Here is a 10,979-nt window from a genome sequence, read left to right as displayed (position 1 = left end):
GGCACGTGGGATCTTAGCTCCCCGACCAGGGATTGAACCCGCACCCCCTGCATTGGAAGGGGAAGTCTTAACCACTGGACCACCAGGGAAGTCCCCTGAGCTTGTCTTTAAATGTTGCTGTTGTGTAGGCACATGTCAAACCCTGGGTAGGGTTTCTCTTTTTTAATTGAAGTCTAGTTGATTTACAGTGTTGTATCAGTTTCTGGTGTACAGCAAAGTGATTCAAACTCAAACCCCAAACTCCTAAGGGTTTCTCATTTTTAGTTCTGTGTTTCTCAACTGGGGCCCTGTTGGCCTTTGAGCAGAAGTGGTCTTCATTGTATGGGACTGTCCGCGCTTGTGGGCAGCTGTCCTGGCCCCTAGCCATTACATGCCAGTAGCATTTCCGGGCATTGTGACCCCAAACATGCCCACACGTTCGCACAGCCCTTCCACGCTGAGAACCACTGCATATATTGCCACAGAACCCCATTTTCACCATGGCCTGAGTTTGCGTGCTCTTTGGAGCACAATGAAGAAAGAACTATTATATTTCTTCAGACTTTGTTTTAGAAAATTTCAAACCTTCACAGAGAACTTTGTTATTGTTTTTAAACAATGCTGAGGCTGTTGGAATCCCCTTTGCTGAGAGCTTTGAGAAAGCAAGCTCCCTGCACGGTCCAGGCTGTGGGCGTCTGGCTGGTCTGCGGGCAGCTCTGGGTACAGTGCCACGCAAGGGAGCCGGAGTAGCGGTGGAGGGCGGGTGGGCCTGCGTGCAGGCCTTACTGCTCCTCTGGACATAGCTCTTTGCCTCAAGGGCTGCCCAGTAGGAGGGAGCTCAGGGACGCAGGTGGGCAGGGCTGCATCTCTACTACAGGAGCCCTGGAGGGTTGGGTGGGCAGGGCCTTCCCCTGCCCCTGCTGACCCTGAATCTGGACAAGTGACAGAGGCGGGGGATTGTGAAGGGAGCTGTGGGAGGAGTCCTAGGGTGAGGGCCTGGGGGCCATGGTGGACCCTACGTCCTGTTCCTCGGCAGGAACTTGGCCAGTTCCTGCCCCCTTGGGGAAGATACCAGTGCTGTCCTTGGTCCGCAGGATCTAGCCCACCCCGAGCTGGGACTCGCACCTGCCACCACATCTCTGGTTCCATGTCCGTGGAGAACCTTGGCCTGCTTCTCCTTCCAGCCACTTGACTCCCCAGGTCTACCTGGAACTGGGCACCGCTCCCCTCCCGTGGTCTGTGTCCACTATGCGTGTGGCAGTGCCCCAGGGCCTGCCATAGAACTGCTGCAGGAGATCGGGGGGCATTGTGTGGAAATTCTCTAGGAATCATGAGGCCAGTGGGTGACCACATGTCACCCCTGCCCTCTACCTGAGAGGGACAGGCCTCTGGCTCTTCCTTTTAGGGACTGGAGAGCTTTCTGGTATTGCTGTTGACTCAAACGGAAGCCACTCTCAGCTCCTAAGGGCTGAGCATCTTTCCGCTACTGTGGAAACTGCCACGTGGAGCAGCCAGAGCGGGTTTGACTCTGGATCCCAATCTGATGGGGATGGGAAGATCCTGGTGTGATGGAAGCCTGGGTCCCCTTGGTCAAATCCCCTGCCTCTGGGCCTCAGTTTCCCCCTAGTCGGGTGGGCTTGTCTGGAGCAGACGAGAGTGAGGTGCTGGCCCAAACGGCCGGAACCGCATTTGCTCAGGAGGTCAAGCGCCGTGTGGGAGCTAAAGCTGTAGCAAGCTAGCTCATCAAGGCCCCAGGGTTGCGTGAACTGGGAGACACAGTGGGTCAGACGCTGCCCCGAGCTGGCCTGTCTGCCTCCATGCCCAGGCCTGTCTCCCAGCCCAGGGCCTTTGTACTGCAGTTCGGATCCCCCAGCCCCTCCTCAGAGAGGGCTTTTCTCACCCACCGCAGGCCCCATCATTTTCTGTCCTTTGGTGCCCTCAGAACACATCCGACAATACTCTTAGCTGAGTTATATGCATTTTCTCCTTCCCTAAGAAGAGTGTGAGATCTGAGGCAGGGACCCATGCTGTCTTCACATCCCCAGAACCTGCACCAGAGCTGATGTAGTACAGCGGGGGCTCCTGATACCCGTGGGTGGAAAGAATGTTGCAAACCCCAGGACAGGATGATCCTGGGGAATGTATCCCCAGACTCCTGCAGGGAGAGGCCACTGCCCAGCCAGCATCAGCTGCCACCTGGGGGCCCCATATAGTGTTTCCAGTCTGTCTCCTCTCTGAGGAGCCCCAAACTCCTTGAGAAGCCACAGGCAACCCTGGCCACAACCACGTGGGTACATGGTTGGGTGGGCAGTTTGTCCTGAGAGCTCAGGATGGAGCAAGCTGGGTGGTCTGGGAGGACTTCCTGGAAGAGGTGCCTCTGGCTTTGGCCTTGCCACATCCTTAGCCACTCTGATTCTACAGTGGGTGCCCGGGCCTTGGAGTTGGTACATCCACACAGGGTGAGGCCTGGGGTCACTTCCAGGTCTATAAGCTTGGTGGGGATGGGGTATTTGTCTGGGATAGAAAGTGACCTCTCCAGATGAAGCAGCCTGCCACAGATGGGGCATCCGAGCAATTGCCTGGGAATTGGGAGATTCTGGGCTCACCCTGTGAGGTTCTGAGGGCCGGACATAGTGACACCTTAGGAAAGGGAGGAAAGAGAGTGAAGTCAGGCCTTAAAGCTGCGAAGGGCCAGACGTTGGGGAGCTGTGGCATAAGGCCTGGGGGCCGGGTGGTCCCTTCAGTCATGAGGATTGGAAGGTGCTGGGGAGTGGGCAGGGTGCATCTCCTGAGGGGTCTGGAGGGGGCAGGGTCTCACCAGCCCGGCTGGAAGGTGGAGAGGCAGCTGCATCTGCTGGATCAGCTCCGGGGCTGAGTGAGGGCAGGGAAGGCTCCCCAACCCTGGGCCCTGGAGGGGGCAGGAAGACGAGGCTGCAGAAGGTGCTGGGTTGGGGGAGTGGAATGTGGGTGGGGGAGCTGGAAGAAGGTGGCTCACCCCAGCCCACGGTTGGCATGAGGTCGGGGACTGGGGGTGGGGAGAGGCAAAAGGGCCTGGCAGGATCTAGAAACAGCACTGGGTCCAGGTCTGGGGTGGGCCGAGCCCGCAGGGTGGGAGGCCTGGCATCCTGCCCCTCGTGCCCCATGCCCAGCCCCCTCTCCGCACCACACCGATGCGAGAATGCCCACAGACTGCACTGCTCCAGAAGGAAGCGCTGGATAAGCAGATGTGGGGAGAGCAGGCAGCCCAGTTATAAGAGGCACTGACAGCCCAAAGGAAATAATCCCTAATGGCAGACTTCAGGCACTAAGGCATGACAAGGAGGGATAAACCAGCTTGTGTTGGGCCAGACACGCCAGCATTTGCAGGTGCAGGAAGGAGCCGGGAGGCTGTGTGGTACGCGCGGGTGCACAGGTGGCCAGGAGCACGCCCTGCCCTCCCCCGACCCCACAGGCAAAATGCAGCCCACGCTGCAAACCCCCGGAGAGGACCAGAGGCTGGCTGGAAACCAACATTTTATTGAGCTCTCCTCACCCCGCAGAAATCTATTCCAGCAGATTCTTTTTGCCACGGGCATCACAGATACGGGGGTGTGACCAGCACTCCCCCCCGCTGCCCGCTATTTGACCGACCCCAGAGAGGGAGGCTGCTTCGCAGGACAGGCCACCGCAGAGCGGGCCGGGGCCAGGAGAGCAGGTCATTAACCAGTAACGACCCCAGAGGTATAATAAATTCATTTCTCTTACAAAAAACAAGGGAATAACTAGGATGAACCTCAGTGTCCCAGCACTCAGAGTTTAAATATAAAAAAGGGTCATCAGAAAACAGTTAAAAGACAGCCAAACCAACAAGGCCACCTCCAGGGCGGCGGCTGGGCGGGCGGGGGGCCAGCCCCACCCCACACGGGCCAGCAGCGCGTCAGGGGAGGCGACACCCCCAACTGAGCATCACCACCACCAGCAGGGACAGCGCCAGCTCGGGCCACGGCCTGGGCGACACCTGTGGGATGAAGGTGGGGACAAGTGAGGACCTCCAGCCTGCAACAGGCCTGCTCGCTCCACACCCGCTCTGTGGCCGCGGGGACAAGGCGGGCGAGGGGCGGGGTGGGGGAGTCGGTTAAGGGGGGGGACGCAGGAGCACTTCGCTCAGAACTGGGGGGGTCTGGGGCGAGGTGGCCAGAAAGATGAGGAGCACAGGAGGGGTAGGAGAGGCCAGTGGCCCTGAGGACACGGCAGGAGCGGAGGCCAGCCCACCAGGGGCTGCCTGTCTGCGGGGAACTGGTGGGAGGGACATGCTGCTGTGCTGGTGGGGAGGGAAGGGGAGCAGTCAGGAAAGCTGCTCAGGACAAGGAACAGCTGTGAGCAACCAGTCCGCCGGATGAAGGCGATTCCCGGCAGAGGGAAAAGCACGGCACAGGTGTGGAAGCAGGCAAGGATTCGTGCACCTGGTCCCCAAACCAGAGTCTCAAACCCAGAGGCCTTTGGGACCAGGCAGCAGTAGAAACGGGGGAAGCAGGCAGGACCAGGTAGTAGGGAGCGGTGGGGACTGTGGCATCCAGAGAGGGTATGCCCCGGGGAGCAGCTGCTCTACAGCTGGCACCACTTGCAGCAATGTAAGTCAAGGTCATGGAATCAAGGCTTACCCTGTCCCTGAGGGTCAGGAAGCTCCAGAGCCTTCTGTTCTCCCCGAGGTTAGTGAAAGCCACCATAAAACTTCTAAGAACGTCCCTCAGTCCTATGTGGCTGTAGGGAAAAACAAGCTGTAAGACAAAGGGGGGCAGGGCCATTATGCAGGAACAGGGGCGAGATGGCCTTGACTGTAGGTGACAACTGTGGGGAGAAGAGGGCCTGTCCCCTCCCACCCACTGTCACCCTATCCCCCTTCCCTGGGTGCCTCCACCAATGAGAGGCCTCTCTCCATGGGCTGTTTCTGGTCCCGTATTCATCCTGCTAGGGGTCTGGACTTGCGTCCTGGAGCTGGCCCCAGGGCAACGCTCCACTGCCCACCGGCCCACTGAGGCAGGTCCAGGGGAGGAGGAGCCGTGTTCTGAGAGAGGCCCGGGCTCCTCAAAGGAAGGCTGCCTCCCTGGAGACCAAGGGACCATGTCAGCTTGCATCCCGGTCTTTTGTGGTAGGGTCTCTCCGTCCCCACCTGGGCAATTCTGTGAGGTTCCGAGAGCCTGCAAGGCAGCTGGCAATTCCCGGAAGCTGAGTCCTCACGCAAGAGCCCCGTCCCATGCAGAAGGCTCTGCCCACACGGCTGGGCACAGAGCTCCGTCTTGGCTCACCCAGCAGTTCCTGTCATTTTAAGTCAAGGCTCTGCTGGAAAGGGGCTATCTCGGCTCGACGAGGGGAGGAGAGAGAGGCGCTGGGGTCTGTGGCCCAGGCCAGCTGCAGGAGCTGGGGACCCAGCGGGGGAAGGGGGAGCTGCGGGCTTCAGGGCTGCCCAGGAGCGGAGCCACCGGGGGCCAGCCCTGGGCTGTGGGGGTCCTGGGCCGGGCAGGGGCTCGTCACCTGTACACGGTCATCCGGATGGGCTCGACGAACTGGGGCAGCAGCAGCCTCAGCTCCATCTCGTCGGCAATGGAGGCCAGCTGCATGGCCAAGTAGTGGGGGCCGTCACTGCAGGGAGGCCACAGGGAGCTAGGTGTGGTTGCGCTGGTGACCCACAGCCCCAGACCGACAGGCTCGTCGCGAGGTTCGCGGGCAGGGAACCTTCACACACCCCTCCTCTGGCTCCCACTCTGCTTCAGAAGGAGCCCGTGGGGTGCCCTCCCCTGGAGTGCAAGTCCTAGACCCCGGGGAGAGGGCTGCCCAGGAGAAGCCTGTGCCCCCCCCCCCGTGGGAGTGCAGGGACACACTGAGAGCCTGTGCCAGCCGTCAGCTTCCCTTTCCCCTCCCAGGATAACTGAGCGCCCCAGAGGAGCCTGGGAGGGACCCTGGCACACGTCCCCTGGACCCCAATCCTGAGATTACCTCTGATGGCACCACCCCTTCTCAGAAAGGGGGGGCTACCTGGCCCCTGTCTAGGCCCCCCATTCTCACTGAATGAGTCCCTGATGGAAACGGGGGCGTGCACACGCCCACCGGGCACCTGGGCCAGCTTCAGCTCTGCTCTCAGCGGGCTGCCCACATGCCATCCCGGTGACTTGGCTGGGAATTCCCAGGGCTCCGAGCCCCTCCCAGCCTAGCCTTGGCCACCTGCCCAGTCTGGGGTAGGGGTTTGCTACGGAGGGCTGGCCGGCGATCAGGTAGTGGGTTGGGCTGAAGTCAGGACAACACTGGCCCGGGCTCCATCTACAGATGCAGCGTGGAAGGGAAGGTGGCAGGTTTTCAGGTCCCTCCAGCCCTAAAACCCTGACCAGTCCCAAACCCCAAGTCCAGGACCTAACGGCTAAGAGATTCCTGAGGCCTAAAGCAGGGGGAAGCGTCCAGAACCCTGGTGCTGATGCTGGGACAATCTCTTCTTGGCTGCCCTGACAACTGGGGTCAGGTCTGCATCTGAAGTGGCCTCCTTCGGATTTTCTAAAACTGAATCCATCTCTTAAGAGGCCTTGAGGTGACTGTGGTCCTGAGGGCCAGAAGGCACCCTGTCTTAAGGCCACAAGCTTGAGTCATGTTGATGGCCAGTGCCCCAGGGCCATCCTGGGACTAAGAATATGCTGGGTGCTCTGAGGGGCCCCTCTGTGAGCTGCTGTCAGAGCACAGCTGCCTCGCCCAGGGCACCTGCCTGCATGACCACGCCCGGGGAATTTCCACTCTGCAGCCCTGTCTGGAGAACCCAGAAGGCTCTGCTAACCACCCCGCCACGGTCACTGACCAGGAATGGGGGTGGGCGGGGCCCAGAGGCAATTGGGACCTACCTGTAGGGGGAGACAGGGTGGAACTCCAAGATATTGGTCACGCTGGGAAGCCCCTCACCTTGGTCATCCAGGAAGCCAGGGCCATGGTTTTGCAGGAAGGTGTACAAAAAGAGGTTCCTAGAGAGGGGTCTTGCTTGATACATTTCTTCTCTGGAGAAAAAAGACGTAGACTGGATGCTCTGGGGTGTCACTCACTAGTCACCTTACCTCTACCCTAGCTCCCCCTGGCGTGAATCCGGCTGTGTATGCTGGCTGTGTGCCTCTGGGCAAGTCACCGTGCGTCTCTGTTCTGTCATACACCTCTCAGGGATTTGGAGAAGATTCATAAGTGCCCTTGCCTTTTTCTCTTTTTTTTTTTGTGAAAAGAGAACCAGGGAATTCCCTGGCAGTCCAGTGGTTAGAACTTGACACTTTCACTGCCATGGCCCAGGTTCAGTCCCTGGTCGGGGAACTAAGATCCCGAAAGCCGTGGGGCACGGCCGAAAAAAAAAAAAAGAGAAAATCAGACTACCAACGTAAGGTTCTAATACTGGCCCCCAAGAGGCCTGCAGTCAAACTAAAAAACCCAAGTGTCTGGTGTCACAGTGGACTAAGGCTGGGCTCCAGCAGGAGAGCCAATTCCTTGGGTTCTGCCAGCTTCCAATTGCTACGCCCCTCGAGCAGAAAAAGCAAATACAAGCTACACGAGGAAAAGTCATCCACAATCCCAGCTCCCAGAGGGATATTGCCAGTTTCTAAACACATGCACAGCACACACATTTTCAAAAATGGGATCACTCCTGGGGCGGGGGGCGGGGGAGGAACGAATTGGGAGATTGGGATTGACATATATACACTACTGTGTATAAAATAGATAATTAATGAGAACCTAAAAAAAAAAAAATGGGATCACTCCTTACATAGTATTTTATAACCTCCTTTCTTCGCTTGACTGTCTCACCTCTCCACCCCCCTGGCTCCTTGCTAATAGAACTAGTTTTCCTTGGGGTGGCCCTGATCTGTGTTCATCTAAGGCAGTCCGACACTCCTGTTCTCACTTTCCTGGCACGCCCTGCAGCTAGTGGTGGGCATGTAACCCAGTTCTGGTCAATGAGGTCTCAGAAGTCTGACATGGGGGCTGAAAGGGAGCAGACACGGCCTGGGCAGCTCTGTTTACATGTTCACATCATCGCTTGTGATAGCCGGTGAGGTGTGACCGTGTTCACCAGAATCTACCCCACACTGTATCAAACAGCCTTCAGTCCAGAATATAGTGAATGAAGAACCAAAGGGCCTGAGTTCAAGTCCCAGCTCTTCCACTCAGCAGCTGTGTGATGTCACAGTTTTCTCATCTGTAACGTATCAAGAGGCCCCCCCACTGGGCTGTAGGGGAATGAAGGAATCTCCTTTGAGTACTTTGAGCAGAGCCTGCAACACGGGGGGAACAGGCACTGTTATGACCTCTGTACTTCAGGCCATTATTCTTATAATAATAATAAATTGTAGGGAATTCCCTGGCGGTCCAGTGGTTAGGACTCCCCGCTTCCACTGCAGGGGGCACGGGTTCGATCCCTGGTCGGGGAACTAAGATCCCACATGGCGCGGGGCACGGCCAAAAAAAACTTAATTGTATTAATAACTACTTGGCTTACACCCAAGCCTCCTGCTCCCCAGGCCAGAGTGGACCAGCGTTCATCCCTGAAGCGGACTGCAGGCAGGACGTGCACGGGCACAGAGACACGGAGCTAAAACAAGCGTGAGTGCGCTTACCACGTGCTTTCAGCATTAAAGGGTGACGGCTGGAAATGCAAAGAAAGACAGGGCAGGGGCTCGTGGGCACACAGGTAAGGTTCCTGGGTCCTCCAGGTGTCTCGGGGCAAGTCTAGACAAGTTATTCTCAACAATGCATCCAAACTGCATGCAGAGATGGACATGACGTCATCAAGGGCGCAGACAGGTATTTGGGGGTCTGGGGCACTCTGGCCTTTGAGAAAGAAAACCACATAAGGACAGCATTGTTCCAGAGAGAATAAATGCCCAGAATTCGTATCAAAGAGAGATGGCTGTTTCAGTTTCCTAAGAGGGAAACAGTTTTACATCTGTTCCAGATGAAAGCTCAGTGTGAAAGGCAGGTCCGCAGGAGCTGGGGCTGGAGAGATCAGACGTGTAAACAGCCACAAAGGCCACAAAAGAGCCCCGGCCTGACATATGCCACCCGCACCTGTCAGGACAGCCCCTTCCCCTGTGGGCTGAAAGGAGCTGTCAGGTCAGATCTGGTGGGTGGAGGGGGAGGGTGGCCCCCGGCAGGGTTGGGGGAAGGGTGCTGCCACCTGCTGAGGGCACCTGCAGGCAAAGTGTTAAAAGCAGGCCTGACCCAGCGACTCCCCCCACACCAGCAGGCCAGCACACACCTACAGGGAGAGTCACGGGGACTTTTCTAAGACCCCACACCCAGCAGAGGTACCACTCTGGGTGCCTAAATCTTCACACATTTGTTCTAGAGACTGCTGGGTATCGGTGAAAAGCCATGAGGTGAATCTAGATCCACCTGCCATCCTTGAGGAAAAAGTAGATGACAAAACTAGTATAGTTTGAAGCCACTTTTGTAGCCAGGGTTGACTTTCATCCCTTCTCCTTTTGATTAGGGGAGGCTGAACCAAGGTCACAAATCCTACTCCCAGGCCCCGGACCCCCGCGGGGTTGGGGCGGTGCATGGACACCACTTTGGGGCGGGGTGGACTAAATTAAGTTAGGTTTACCTTAAGAAAATTGTAAATGAATCTTAACAAGCTAGATCAACATACAAAAACAGCATTCCTACAAGGCAACTAGAAAATATTATAGACAATAAATACATCTACAGAAATAGAAGTTTTTTGATCAGGAATGAATTTAAGAAAGGATGCTTAAAATCTTTATGGACAAAAATTTTAAATTCCATTAAAGGACTTAAAAGACCCAGATAAATGGAGGCAGGTTTTAACATTGCAGAGGTTGTAAGCCCTGTGAACTTGACCTTGTGTTAGGCTGGCATTTCAGGAATTGTGACCAGGAGCTCTTGCTGCCCTCAGGCCCCAGGGTGTCTATGCAAATGGCTATTTTCCAGGGAAAGCTGCCCCAGCCGTCATTTGCATCAGTCTCCCCGATCCCTCACCCCTCCACCCAAGCCCAGCCCCCTGGGCATGGGGCTCTTCTCTTCCCAGAGATGGCTTATGCTCCCGTGGACACCCCTTCCCAAGGGGTCACAAGGGGACTTCACTGGGCACGTGGCCTGAACCTCACCTTGACCCACCGTCCCAATATCCCTCGTCCCCAGTAGACATGCCTAGAATCCTTGGGCACCTTGGGTACCAAATGGGATGAGGGGCCCTACCAGGCAGGTGCCTGACCAGGGACAGTGGCTACTGGCAGCTTGGCCAGGCTGGGGGTGAGGCCTGTGCTGCGTCTGACCAGCTCCATGGATGGCTGAGCAACGGAGCGGTGCCTCCCCAACCAGACTGAACTGTCCGGGGGACGGGACCCGCGTCTGCACCTTCATGTGGGTCCCCAGACCCCTCTGGACCTCTCTTGAGCTGGCCTGGGAAGAGAAGAAAGACACCAGACTCTCTTCTCCCCTTGCTCATCATCTGAGCCCTGCACGGATGCTCCAAGACAGGTGGGGGAATCTTGGGTTAACGTCCTAACCCACCCACTCACTTGCAGTGAGATCTTGGGCAAGACCCTCAACTTCCTTATCTGTTAAATGGGGATAATGGTCCCAAGCTAATAGGGTTCCTTTTCCAGGCAAGAACCAGCACTAACTGTCTTATAATTCTGGCTCATGTTTGGGTATCTACTATCGTCAGGCAGTGATTGAAGCCCTCCCTGTATACGGATTAACTCTAAAATGCTCCCCACTTAATCCTGTATCTAAGTCAGAGAAGTGAAGATTGAATCCAAGTCCTCAGCCCTCTTGCCCCAAAGATTCTGGCTGGTATTAATGGAGGAGAATCAGCAACCAGGCCTAGGCTGGCCTTGGGCCTCTAGATCTGAGTGTGGCCAGAGGGCTGGGGGCAGGGTCCCTACAGCAGCCTGCCAGCGCTGGTCCCTCCCAGCTGCCCCATCACCCCAGTGGAGGCCCAGGGCCGGTCCCTCCTGTCTGGCCCTGCTCCTGCTGGGGTC

Source organism: Balaenoptera ricei, chromosome 10, assembly GCF_028023285.1.
Source record: "Balaenoptera ricei isolate mBalRic1 chromosome 10, mBalRic1.hap2, whole genome shotgun sequence".
Lineage (NCBI taxonomy): Eukaryota > Metazoa > Chordata > Mammalia > Artiodactyla > Balaenopteridae > Balaenoptera > Balaenoptera ricei.
Note: the sequence above shows the minus strand (reverse complement) of the source record.